Here is a 14,574-nt window from a genome sequence, read left to right on the forward strand (position 1 = left end):
GAGCAGGGGAGAGTCAGCCAGGGCAGAAAAGAGCAGACTGATGTGCTGGAAAAGGAGACATGGGAGAAACGACAGGGTACCCAAGCTCTGACTTTGTTCTCTCAGGCTTGCTTTCTCTCTTATATGAAACTCCCTCGTGTGTGATAAATAAATAAATCTTCTGTTCTCCCAGGTCTCTTCCTGTCCCATACAGTCTGTACAAAGCAGCCTGAAGCTGGCCACTTTCTGTTCATTGGAGATTGAGGCAGGAGGTTTTCTTTGGGTTCTTTAGGAAGCTATGTTGCCGTTGGCCACTGTGTTCAATTATTGGACACTTTCTACTTGCCATTCACTGTGAGCCCAGTGAGGCACTTACTTTATCACAAATTGAAGAGAGCACCCCAAAATCCAGAAACCGAGATAAATAAACTTTTCATGCACACCCTCACCTACCGTTTGGTAGGAATGTGTGTTCATATCATTTTGGAAAATGAAACTTTCTCAAAAAAATTAAAACTAAAGCTTATCATATGATCCTGAAAATCCATTTGTGAATATCTATTTGAAGACTAGGAAATCATTAACTTGAATTGTTACGTGTATTCCAATGTTTATTGCAATGCTATTCATATTACTTAAGATAGAGAAATAACTGATATGCTCATCAATAATGAAGAAGATGTAACATACATACACAATAGAATAACTTTTTAAAAAAGGGGGAAAATTGAAATGTTGCCATCTACAGCAGTGTGAGGATTAATAGAAGCAAAATAAGTCACTGATTTCATCTTTGTAATGAAAAGAAACAAAGTGGGGAGGCCAGCTGGTGACACAGTTAAATGCACACATTCCAGTGCTCAAGGACCCAGGTTCAAGCCCCTGGTCCCCACCTGCAGGGGAAAAGCTTCCTGAATAGTGAAAGAGGGCTATAGGTGTCTCTCTGTCTCTCTTCCTCTGTCTCCCCTCTCCCTTCTCAATTTCTCTCTGTCTCTAGCCAATAAAATTTAAAAAAGAAAAAAAGAAGAAAGAAAGGAAATAAAGTAGATGAATCAACAAAAATTAAAATAAACCACTGGAGACTGACAACAAAACCAAGGTTACAGGGGGCAGAAGTGGGGTGAGGGCAATGATAGAGGAGCATTTAATGGATGGTGGTAGCGAATATTTTTTTAAATAAAAAAGCCCATAGATTCCAGTGTAGTCATGACTTATCTAAATATGGCATGTACAGATTTAATGAGAGAGCAGTAGTAATTGCTGTGTCTAAGAGGGAAAATTATAAGGCAATATCTTCTTAATTAACATTAATACAAAAAAGTCCAGGATGAACAAAACATCAAGGGTTCAAAGACAATATCTTAACTGAGACAAGGAGGTGCGGGATAAGTAGGAGGGAGGGGAATCTACAGGCTGCAGGGAATGGAGACTGGCTGCTTTGCAGAGCCAGACAGACATAGAAATATAATTGCAATGCAGAATGGTGTACACTCTTTAGAGACAAAGGAATCTGGGAATTTAAAGAACTATTATTTAGCTGACAGAGTGAGGGTGAGGGTGACTTATAAAGCAGAACCTTGAATTTCATCTAAGTAGAACACATGTGGTGGTAGGCATGATGTGATATCCTGATCTGAAGAGGAGGGATAACATTTGCCTGAAAAATACGCAGTCTGGAACTCACCATCACTTCAAGGGAAGAGAGGGTAATTTGACAAAATAAGTCACCCAGGTTTGAGCTCAGCACTGGAGAAAATTTCAGTGCTGTGGTGTTCCCTATCTATCTCTCTATCTATCTGTCTATCTATCTATCTATCTATCTATCTCCTGCCTACCTCCCTCCCTCAAAAAGTTGACCCATAGTAGTGAAATTCTAATGACAACAAAAAAAGAAGAAAGAAAGAAAGAAAAAAAGAAAAAGACAAGATTCAGCCTTGTACTTAATCCCCTGCCTCATCTATCTAACCCTAATCCCAGTCCCAGATCCAATAGATAGATCTTTATTTAAAAAAAGAAAATAAGGGAGTCGGTGGTAGCGCAGCAGGTTAAGCGCACGTCGCGCAAAATGCAAGGACCGGCGTAAAGATCCAGGTTCGAGCCCCGGCTCCCCACCTGCAGAGGAATCGCTTCACAGTCGGTGAAGCAGGTCTGCAGGTGTCTATCTTTCTCTCTCCCTCTCTGTCTTCCCCTCCTCTCTCCATTTCTCTCTGTCCTATCCAACAATGACGACATCAATAACAACAATAACTACAATAATAATAAAAAAGAAAAACAAGGGCAACAAAAGGGAAAATAAATAAATAAATATATTTTTAAAATTTTAATTGTAAAAAAAGAAAGAAAGAAAAGAAACACACACACACACACACACACACACACACACAGTCTTGCATGTATGGGACCTCAGAATTGTTCCCTAGCACCTCATGTGCCAGAGAAGAGTGATATTCTCATCTTTGTCTTCCTCTTGCTCTGTCTCATAAAAATAGATAGGTCCCTCTGGAATATACCTAAAACAAACCTACTAGCTTTTTCCAAAATGGAGACCCCCAATCTTCATGTGCAATATTCTCGCCTTTAGGTTCATGATTAGTTAACAGTTTGTTTGGCTTTATATGTTAACTCTTTTTTAATCACCAGGTTCCAGATGATATCATGATGTCAACCAGACTTCCCTGAGCAGAGGACCCCACCATGTGTCTTGGAGCCCCACCTCCCAAGATCCCTGCCCTACTAGAAAAAAAAAAAAAAAAGAGCTAGGCTGGGAGTATGGATCGGTCTGCCAACACCCATGTTCAGAGGAGAAGCAGTTACAGAAGCCAGACCTTCCACCTTCTGCATCTCACAATGATCCTGGGTCCATATTCCCAGAGGGATAAAGAATAGGAAAGCTGTCAAGGGAGGGGACTGAATATGGAGCTCTGGGGGTGGGCAATGTGTGGAAATGTTCCCCTCTTATCCTTGTCTTTCAGTGTTTCCATTTTATAAATAAAATAATAATAATAAAATAGAAAGGTAAATATTTAAAAATATAAACAAGCAACCAGAGACCCTGGAGGTGACTCAGCAAGCAGAGCACATATCTTTCACATGTGAGGTTCTGGGTCTACACAATTAATAAATTAATCTTTCTAAAACCCATCCACAGTCTATAGTTCACAGGTTTTTAGAATATCTTAGGGACTAGTTGAATATACATGCAACCATGCACAAAAGTTCACCTGGGTTCAAGCCCCTGGTCCCCACCAGCAGGGGGGATGCTTAGAGAGGTTTAGCAGTGCTGCAGTGTCTCTTTTTCTCATTCCCTCTCTATCTCCCCCTTCCCTCTCAGTTTCTGTCTCTATCCAGTAAATAAATAAATAAATAAGAACATTCATCTTCAGAACCGGAGAAGACAGTATAATACTCAAAAAGACCTTCATGCCTGAGGCTCTGATGTCCTAAATTCAGTCCTCAGCACCACCAGAGCTAAACAGTGTTCTGAATGTGTGTGTATATATGTGAAATTTTACTTCTCTTGATTACTGAACTGTTCTGTTGGGCCTGTGACAAGTGCTCAGCGCCCTTCACCCTAGTCTTGTGCCCCTTCCTGGAATATAAGGCCTCCTTCTCTCCCAGGCCTGCAGAAAACAGAACGCCCACCTGAATTCAGCTTGAGGTCACTCTGATCCCATAGGTGCTGACGGGTCCAAGCAGGGGAGCATTCCTGAACCAAGGGACCCCACAGGTCCTGACACCCACCTAGAAAATCTGATATTACTGTGTACTTGGGGAAAGTTGTGCAAGGTTTCTAAACTCAGTTGCCTCATCTGTAAAATAGAGAGGAGACTGTTTATTTGTTGCTTTTCATTAAAGAAATCTGAGGTGGTCCAGGAGGTGGCACAGTGGTAAAGCTTTGGACTCTCAAGCATGAGGTCCCGAGTTCGATCCCCAGCAGCACATGTGCCAAAGTGATGTCTGGTTCTTTCTCTCTCCTCCTATCTTTCTCATAAATAAATAAATAAAATCTTTAAAAAAAAAAAAAGAAAGAAAGAAAGAAAGAAAGAAAGAAAGAAAGAAAGAAAGAAAGAAATCTGAGATGACCCAGATCAAGGACCATCTATGTATCATCTCCAACAACCTTGAGCCCTTGCCAGATTGGGGGCACTGTCCTGGGTGGGGGCATGCAAAGAAAGTATTCTCTACCCCCTAGCCACCACTGTAGCTGATACCCACAGATTACAACAAGATCAAAATATTGGGCTGCTGGAAAAGTCTTAACAGGGAAGGGAGCAGAGGAGCAGAGGGGACAGGGGAGAAAAAAGAAAAGTCATAATGTATTTTTCTGTTACTCTATGCAAAAATGTGTCAAGAATTTCCCAATAATCCAATAATTCATTCATTTGTTCATTCATTCATTCAATTAAAAGTATCTGCTGAATAACTATCTGTGTTAGGTATTGCCAGTCATTGACTGAATGAGCTATGATCCTTGGCCTCAAGATCCTTACAACCTTGTAGAGCCAGACAGACACAGAAAAACTGCAGTACTGAGTGATATCCTCTTTAGAGACAAAGGAATCTGGGAACTTCAAGAGGTCTATTGTTTAGCTGGCAGCAGGGAGGAGGTAGTCTACAGGTGTGTGTGTGGGGGGTGCATGCATCCAGGTCAAATTATGCCAAACGGATCAGTGCTTTTCAGACAAGGACCTTGTTTTAGGTTGTTCAGGCTGCTGTAGCAAAAAGACCAGACAGAGTGGCTTAAAAAACAAAAGAAGTCTAGGGCTGAGGAGACATTATAATGGTTATGCAAACAACTTTCATGCCTGAAGCTCTGAATTCCCAAATTCAGTCCCCAGCGTCACCATAAACCAGAACTGAGCAGTGCTATCATAAAAATAAACAAAATTTAGAAAATAAAATAGCTCTCTTGGGGGGCATGCAGTAGCACACTGTCCTTCACACAGAATGTGAAGGACAAAGCTCAAGGGTCCTGGTTCAAGCCTCTGACTCTCTACCTGCAGGGGAGCAAGCCGTGAAGCAGGTCTGCAGGTGTCTTTCTCTCCTGTCTTCCACTCCTCTCTCTATTTCTCTCTGTCTTATCCAACAACAGCAGCAGCAGCAGCAACAACCACAACAACAATGGGAAAAAGTTGGCTGCCAATGACAATGATAATACTAATACTAACAGCAGTGATAAACAACAAGGGCAACAACAGGGGAAAAACAGCCTGCAGGAGCAGTGGATTCATAGTATACAGGCACCAAGCCCCAGAGATAACCTGGAGACAAAAAAATAGCTGTCACTTGAACATTTCAGCCTGAAGATTTGTAAGAAATCTCTTTAACTCTATTCCTTCATTCCATCTGCACTACTCTTCTGTAGCTCTGGGTCTTAATCATTTTCCCTGGGATTATTACAAAATACCCCAATTGAATTTTCTACCTCCAGACACTTCCGGCTCCCTCTCAAACTGGCAGTATTCTCTTTCTAAACCCAGATGGAACCATGCTATTTTCTGTCTAAAAACTTCCAATGACTCCCTATTGCCAACAGAAGAAACTCCAGATCTTAATCTTAGTACTTCCACAGTCAGTGCCAAATTGTTGGTGCCAGTCCCTCTCCCACACTGAATCTCCTGCACCAGTGACCTAGGCAGCACCTCATCTCTGATCACACAGCTTTCCTCCACACCCTGCCCCAGGGCATGTACCTCTGCTATGGGCTGAGTATGTGTGTCCCTCTCCCTACTCTTCTTCCAATTCATACTGAAATCTTCACTCCCTAATTTGATGGTATTTGGAGGCAAAGCCTTTGGGAAGTTATGAGGTCATGAAAGTGCCCTTGGAAAATGAGAGCCCAGGGCCATTGGAATAGCTCAGTTGAATAGTGTGCTTGTTTTGCCATGTGCACAACCTAGGTTCAAGTTGGTCACCACCACATCAAAAGAATCTTCAGTGCTATGGTTAATTTTCTTCCCCTTCCCTCTTCTCTCCCTCTCTGTAACAATCTAAAAAGAAAATGAGACCCCCAGATAGATTCCTCACTTGCTTCTGCTATGTAAGGACAAGATGGTCACTCATAAACCAGGAAGTGGGCCCTTATCAGACATCAAATCTGCCAGCAATTGTCCAGTGATAGCAGAAAGCAAAATAGGATAATATGGGAGGAGGGGCAGGTTGGGATAATTTGGGATGTGGTGACTCTTAGTGGCTGGAGGCCTCTGGGTCACTAGGCAGTCTACAGTTGCCTTACATCACATGCCCACCCTACCTTAATCATTGGGAACAGAGACACCACTACTATTCAAGTCCAGCACTTTGTGGGGGGGAAACCTGGTTAAGTGCACATGCTACAGTGCACAAAGACCTGGGTTCAAGCCCCTGGTCCCCACCTGCAGAGGGAAAGCTTCATGAGTAATGAAGTAAAGCTGCAAGTGTCTCTCTGTCTCTCTCCTGCTCTATTTCCCCCTTCCCTCTCAATGTCTCTGTCTGTATCCAACAATAAATAAATAAAATTAAAAAAATAAAGAAATGTTTTTAAAGTTCAGCACTTTTTTTTGCCTCCAAGGCTATTGTTGGGGCTCGGTGCCTGCACTATGAATCCATTGCTCCTAGAGGCCATTTTTCCCATTTTGTTGCCCTTGTTTTTGTCCTTGTTATTGTTGCCATTGATGTTGTTGTTGTTGGATAGGACAGAGAGAAATGAAGAGAGGAGGGGAAGACAGAGAGGGAGAGAGAAAGATAGACACCTGCAGACCTGCTTCACCGCTTGTGAAACGACCCCCCTGCAGTTGGGGAGGAGGCTCAAACCTGGATCCTTATGCTGGTCCTTGTGCTTTGTGTCACGTTCGCTTAACCCGCTGTGCTACCGCCCAACCCCTAGAACTTTTTTTATTTGATAAGACAGAGAGAACTTGAGAGAGGAAGGAGAGGGAGAGAGGGAGAGAGAGAGACACCTGCAGCATTGTTTCACTGCTTGTGAATTTCTCCCCTGCAGGTGGGTACCAGGCACATGAACTGGGGCCCTTGAGCATGGTAACATATGCAATCAACGGGCTGCAATACAGCCAAACCTCTGAAGTCCAGCACTTCTACAGAAGCTGGGGTTGTACAGGCAAGCATCCCCAAGCACCTTTAAAACAGTAAACCTGTGCACCTTGCTATGCCAAATGATAAAATTTGAATTAATGAAATTATTGGGGGTGGTAAATGAGGTTTCAAACTGCCATTCAAGAGTCCTTTTTTAATGCATTTATGCAAATTGAACCCAGGGTCTACAGAGGAACCTCTTCCTAGTTCAGTTTTCATTTTATAATCTGGGGAGAGAAAGAGAAATACAAAAGCACTACTTCGCCATCCATAAAGTTCATCCATTTCTGTCTTTGGCACTCTCTTCTGGTGCCAGGATAGAACCCAGGGTCTCATGCATAGAGGCCTGTGCTCAAAAGCCGGATTCAAAAAGTTTTAAGCAGGGGGCTGGTTATGCAAAATGACTTTGATGCCTAAGACTCTGATGTCCCAGGTTCAGTCCTCAGCACCACCATATGCCAAAGTTGAACCGTACTCTGATAATAAATAAATAAATAAATAAATAAATAAATAAATAAATGTATGTCTGAAGCAGTGGGCTTTGGTGATAGCATAATGGTTATGCAAAAATAACTTTCATACCTGAGGCTTTGAGGCTCCAGCACCACCATAAACCAGAGTTTAGCATTTAGGACTCAAAAGACCTCTGTGCCCAGTGTTTCTCTGCCTGCTGGCTTTGGACTGCCTCCTGCAGGCCTCTTCCTTCCCAAAAGTAAGAATTTGGGGAGACCTGAGGTGGAAACCCAGGGTATGTCCTAGCCCTCTGGCCTCAAGTCCGCCCATCTATGTGTCCTGTCCATAGAGGGCAGGAAGGTCACTTAGGCTTCTTTGCATCTGTAGCTCCCTCAGGGTCCTCCTCCTCCCTCCTCCGTCCATCTCCTGACCCAAACAGTTCACAGAAGACCCTCCTAGAAGCATTTTCAAAAGTAGGAAGAATTCCAAAACCAAGCTCCAAATGCCTTGCCTCCCACATCCTCCCACAGCCCCACCAGTCTATCCACCTCAAGCAGCAGAGAGAATCGGAAGCCAGAAAACACAGAAAATGACATCAGCAGGCACTGTCGGGAGGCCTGGACACCAGAGGGGAGGGGCTGCGCCAAGGAGCAGGGGCCTGAACGGACCCAGCGCCTGCATGCAGTCCAGCCTCTTCCTCCCCCAACCCACTGGGCCTCCAAAGCCTTCGCTGTGTGGAAAGATACTGTCTTGCATAGAGTGAGCTGAGCATTCACCTCTTTTAACAGCACATCCAGTAACAGTGTAATTCAAAATCTCACTTTAATTATCCCAGCTGACAGGGAAGGCAAGCAAAATCAAGACCAGCTATAATGTCCCTAACAGACACACATGGAAAGCAAGGAAAGAGAGGTCAAGGATCTGTGACCCCAGGGACCCGTGCATAGCTTGAGCATCAGATCTCAGACCCTAAGCTCCTACCCCAAAAATTCTATTCCCTCAAGACCTCCCCAGACACATTCCAGTTACTCTTTCCCACCTGCCTCCCCAACTATCTTCAGACCAATACTGGCATAACCACCCCTGTTTCTTGTTCAAATCAGATCTGCATCTAATTTTAATGCAATGAATTCAGAAGATGACCCAAACATCCTCTCAGAATGGAGTCTCAGTCCCCAGAGGTGCTCAGCAGAGTGCAAAACAGCATGAAGAGCCAAACAGGTAACCATATTTCACCAGCTGTTTGGCAGAGACAACCTTTGTCCTCAAGCAAAATCAATCCAGATGGATTATAAAGGGAAAAGCCACACTTGGCTGAATTTTTTTAAAGAATTGTTGATATGTTTATTTGTCTATTAACAAGAAAGAGAGTATCTATGGCATATGTGATGCCAGGGATCGAACTCAGGACCTCATGCTAGCAAATCCACTGCTCTCCTTCCCAGGCTATATGCTTAAATTTTTAAACAAAACATCTTCACAATAATGTGGTAGCAGGTGAGAACATTAATGGAAACACTGGTGAAATGCAAAAAAAAAGACTGGAATTTAATTTAATTACTCTAAGATGCCATTGTTAATTTCTGAGTTTTGACAACCCTACCACAGCAATGCAACATGTTAACATGAGGGGGAACTGGGTGAAGGGTACACAGGAACTCCGTTGACTTGCCTAACTGGAAAGTTTGCAACTTTTCTGGAAATCTGAAATTATCCATGCCCCCCCACCCCCCAAAACATTTTTTTTTAATCACATGGCTGCTTCTGGTTTCCTTGCTCCCCCACTCCACACATACCCTCACTACTCCCAGCACCACATTCACAGTCCTCTCCACTGGGGTGGTAACTGCAAGAGCCCCACGAGGATAAACGGGGACCAGAGACAGGATATGTGGTCACCAGCAGGTCTGATCCAGCTCAGACACAAGGGACCCATCTGCAGAGCCACAGACAGCTCATTCCAGGTCTCCAGGTCATTCGTTCATCTGATAGGTATTCATCGCTGCACATGCCAAGCGTCATGCTAAGCTGCTGTGAGAATGGGAATGTGGGGGGAAGAGGGCTGCTGGTACAAAAAATTAATTAGACCCAGAGTCACATACAGTCTCCTCCCTTAAGGAAGCACCGAGGGTAACAGATGTGCTCCCCACATGGTGACGATACCTGGCAGTGACTGGAAGCCAGAGTTGTACAAAGCTGGGGGTGGGGTGGGGGCAGTCAGGGAAGGCTTCTCAAAGGAAGTGGTATAAGTTCCACGAACTGGAGCCCACTTACTCCCAGAGACCCAAAGGGAGACACACCCGCTCCTCTGGCTCAGGCAGCTGACATGGGGAGCTGAAATCACAGAAGGATCCTGCCCTCTGCAAATATCAAGTGCTACAGGCATCATAAAATCATCATCATGATCATCATCATCATCACTATCAGAGCCCAGGGGCCTAGTGGGAGACCTGGAGGGGGCCCCTGGAGAGTGAAGAGCAGGCAAGAAAGGCCACAGCCCAGGACTCCCCGCCCCACCTCCCATACCTGCCATTAATGGGGCCTCTTCACAGGGGCAGGGGGTGTTGACACAGCTGGGGAAGAAAGGCCTTGTCAGCCTCATTAATCTCTTGTGCACAGGAGGGCTGAAGGAGGGGCCCCCAGGGTACTGGGCAGCTCTCATCAGGGTTCCTGTACAGAGGTTCCTGGGACTGAACAAGGTGGGGGTGGGGGACCCCTGGCCTCCAGCCCTGAGCCCTGAGCCAGAGGAAGATCTGAAGAAGCCAAGATGGCAGGGAGCAAGCCTGCCAGGCACCAATGACCCCCAAGCCAGGGGATTTCCCAGCCAGGATGTTAGTCTACAGAGTAGTAACCTTCCTGCAAGGAGGTTAAAAATGCTTCCAGCTACACTGGTAACCCCCTAATAGGCAGGTCCCAAGAGAAACACAGATTTCTTTCCTTTTCTTTCTCATTTGGCCAAACCACTGTCAGCCTTCCTGACTCTGCCCAGGGTGTGTGTGTGTGTATGTATATGTGCGTGTGCGTGTGCGTGTGTGTGTGTGTGTGTGTGTGTATGTGTACAGGCACACACAAGCACATGTCCGTCGATAATCTAAGAGCATTAATGCACACCACCAGCCTTTGCTAAGAAGCATGCCAGTCAAACCAGAAGACTGCCCTAAACATGACATGAGAGAGTGCAGGGAACCTGTGGAGGTGTTTCCTCAATCATCATTGTGATTCAGCCTACAAACACTTTGAATTCCCTGTTGGGTAACTGGCTTTGCTCTGCCTTTTCTGTGGCTTGCCTTTTAGAGAAAGGAAGGGCAGAGAATGGAGAAAGAGTATGTTCCTGGAGCAATCTTTAAGGCCAAGGTTGCTGGAGAGATAGCATAATTATGCAAAAAGACTTTCATGACTGAGGCACCAAAGGTCCAAGTTTCAATCCCCAGCACCACCCTAAGACAGAGCTGAGCGGTGGTCTGATAAAAAAATAAATAAATAAAAGTATAGCCCCCTGGAAGGCCAAGGCTTTGAGATTAGAACTGAGTCCTCCTTCCAGAACTGACCTCCTGTGTTTCTTCTCTGCCCTTCTAGCCTTCATAATCCCCTCCCTGATTGTGAGCCAGGAAGCTGACAACCCACAGGTGGTAGGTGGGGGGATGCAAAGTCCTCTGTAACCCTGGTCAGCTCAGAAGGGTGAAAGAAGGAAGGGGTAGCACTTCACCTCAAGTTTCATCTTTTCTTTAAAGATTTACTTACTTATGGGCCAAGAGGTAGCTTAGTGGAAAGAAAGCATTGGAATTCTCAAGCATGAGAGCTCAAGTTTGATTCCTGGTGACACATCTGCTAGAGTGACGTCTGCTTACCTTTTTCATAACCAAATGGCTATCAAATATATATATATGTATGTATGTATATTTACCTACTTATACATGAGAATGAATCACAGCACTGCTCTGGCAGATGTAAATGCCAGCAATCAAACTCAGGACTTTGCATGTATAAGTCCCCTCAGGGAGCAAAAAGGTTGTGTGCCCTCTGCTCTGTCACTCCTGCTCCTTTCTTTCTCCCTCCCTCCAACACCCCCATTGTTCCTTCTCCCCTTCCCCCACCCTTGTTCTCTCTTGTTCTCTATCCCCCTTCCCCCTGCCCTTCTTCCTGTCTCAAATTTTCCTGCCCAGGAATAAGACCCCAGACAGTACCTAGGAAGTCTGCGGCCTTGCCTAATAGAAGCGTAATAGTCCTCTGGGAGGCGTGATAATGACATCCTTCTTAAATAAAAGAACTTAATGGAGATTTCCCAAATTTGAAAACCACATTTCCACTAGCAACCTAGTCAGCAAGTGACTACTCTGGAAAACGAACTCGTGGGAAATTGCAGGGGGGGGGGGGCTCGTGGGAGTAGGGGAGGGAGGAGTCTGTGCAAAGAACCTTCTGTATGAGGACTTTCCAAGTCAGGACAAAGCACCTGGTCTGAGGACACAAGTCATAAAGATGGGCCCTCCCAGTCCTTCCCACCCTACTGAGTCTGCCAGAAAGAATAGAAGCTCATAGGCCAAAAATCCCAGAGAGTTGTTTCACTTCTCTAAGCTCAGAGCCGAGCTTCGTTGGGGGTAAGGTGGCAAGTGATCATAGTTTCCCAGCATTCCTCAGTGAGGGCCAGGTCTACTACTTAACTATCCCCTAACTGGTAGCAGAAGCCAAAGCAGCAGCAGACAGAGCCTTAACAAATACAGCTGGATCGTGTCCTTCTAATCCTATGAAAGAGCAGGTGAACCAGAGCTAGCTCACTCACCTATAGTGCATTTTAAGAAAATATCAAATTAAGGGAGCTGAATGGTGGTACACATGATTAAGTGCACTAGTACTAAGCAGGAGGACCCACACAAGGACCTGAGGTTCAAGCCCCCACTCCCTACCTACAGCAGAGACACTTCACAAGTGGTGAAGCAGGTCTGCAGGTGTCTTTCTATTCCTTTCTATCTCCCCTCACCTCTCAATTTCTCTCAGTACTATTGAGTAAAATAAAAGGAAAAAATGGCCACCAGGAGCCAAGAACTGGTTGTGTTGGCACCAAGTCCCAGTGATAACCCTAGAGGCAAAAGGAAGGAAGGAAGGAAGGAAGGAAGGAAGGAAGGAAGGAAGGAAAATATTAAACTAATATATATATATATATATATTTTTTTTTTTTTTTTGCAGAGAGAGGTAGGGCTAAAATGCAGTTTTCACTTTTCCTCTATTACCAATTGGCAATAAGTTAGGTGAAGAATATATACTTAAAATCTCTGAGACAGGGCTGGGGAGAAAACGTAGTGGTTATACAAAAAGAATTTCATGTCTAAGGCTCTGAGGTCACAGGTTCAATCCCCAGCAACACCATAAGCCAGAGCTGAGTAGCACTCTGGAAAAATCAGTCAATCTCAGGGATAAGACATCCTTTGCTTTAAATGATCACGTAAGCCTATTTCATACTCCCATTGAAAATAAAGGTGGGGGAGTCGGGCTGTAGCGCAGCGGGCTAAGCGCAGGTGGCGCAAAGCACAAGGACCGGCGTAAGGATCCCGGTTCGAACCCTGGCTCCCCCCTGCAGGGGAGTCGCTTCACAGGCGGTGAAGCAGGTCTGCAGGTGTCTTTCTCTCCTCCTCTCTGTCTTCCCCTCCTCTCTCCATTTCTCTGTCCTATCCAACAACGACAACAACAATAATAACTACAACAATAAAACAACAAGGGCAACAAAAGGGAATAAATAAATAAAATAAATATTTAAAAAAAAAAAAAAGAAAAGAAAAGAAAGGTGCTCTAGTAGAGTACCCACGCTATGATGCCTAAGGATCCAGGTTCAGGACCCCAGGTCTATACCTGCAGGAAACAAGCTCTACAAGCAGAGAAGCACTGCTGCAGGTCTCTGTCGCTCTTGCTCCTCTATCTCCCCTTTCCTTTTCAATTTCTTGCTATTTCTATCCAGTAAATAAATAATGTTTAGGGGCCAGGTGGTGGCGCACCTGGTTGAGTGCACAAGGACCTGGGTTAGAGCCCCCAGCCCCTACCTGCAGGGGGAAAGCTTCACAAGTGGTGAAGCAGGGCTGCAGGTGTCTCTCTCCTTCTCTATCACCCCCTTTCCTCTCAGTTTCTGGCTGTCTCTATCCAAATAAGTAAATAAAAATATAATTAAATAAATGAATAGTTTTTAAAGAAATGGAGTTACTAAAGCTAAACCGAGTACTCTTAAGCCTGAGTACTCCCCCACCACCACCACCATCTCTAAACCGAAGGGAAAAGAGCAGAATGCCAACATTGACTTGACTAAATGAACTGAGTCAGGAGTCCTGGGAGACATGAACCCTGCTCTGCCACAGACTTGCTCTACGATGCTGGGCAAAGTGCTTCCCCTCTCTGGGCAAAGGACTAACTGATCTCTAAAGAACACTGCCATTTTAAATGTAATCTAAATTGAAGGTTTGGAGGAAAAAAAAAAAAAAAACTTCCAACATGAGGTTCTCCTTGGTGTGTGGAAACACTGCCACCTCGTGGTAGAAGTACAGATTCCTCCTGAAGCGTCTATTTGAGATTGTAGCCAGCAGAGTCCTGGCACCCCACCTATATACCATTCATATTCCACAAAGGACAAACATTCTTATCAACAGTTGATTATTTTTTGAAAATGTCCATTTTCAAACTATTTACAACTAAATTCCTTATGATTGTGCTAGTTACAGTGGTAATAGCATTACTACATATTGCATTGTCTTATTTGATCCTGGAAAAATGCTATAAGGGAGATATTATCAGACTTTATTTTACAGGGGAGAATATTGGACTCAGAGAGGTGAACTGAATTACCTGAAGTCATTCAGTTAGAAAGCTAAACTTACTCTGTAACTCATAAAAAGACTGTGGGATCCCAAAGCTCAGGCTTCTTCCACAGAAGTGAGTAGTTCAGTTTTCTCATATATTTCAGACTTCATCTATACAGGGCTCTTAAGACTAGAAGATGGAGTTGCTGAGTTGAAGGAAGTGATAGGGAATTTGTCTCTAAGGAACACCCCTGTCCCATTCCTGGGACGGGAGAAGAGAGAACTTCACCAAGGC

The 14,574-nt window shown here is 44.6% G+C and overlaps 1 long non-coding RNA gene across 1 annotated transcript in view; it reads left to right on the plus strand.

Moving 5' to 3' along the window:
- Positions 1-13,395, plus strand: part of LOC132541911 (uncharacterized) — a 307,257-nt gene extending 293,862 nt beyond the window's left edge. The window contains exon 3 of the long non-coding RNA XR_009553022.1: positions 12,984-13,395. This is a non-coding gene — a long non-coding RNA (uncharacterized LOC132541911). The remainder of the gene's footprint in view (positions 1-12,983) is intronic.
- The last annotated feature ends 1,179 nt before the right edge of the window (positions 13,396-14,574 follow it).

Source organism: Erinaceus europaeus, chromosome 12 (assembly GCF_950295315.1).
Source record: "Erinaceus europaeus chromosome 12, mEriEur2.1, whole genome shotgun sequence".
In the NCBI taxonomy this organism is placed as follows: Eukaryota; Metazoa; Chordata; class Mammalia; order Eulipotyphla; family Erinaceidae; genus Erinaceus; species Erinaceus europaeus.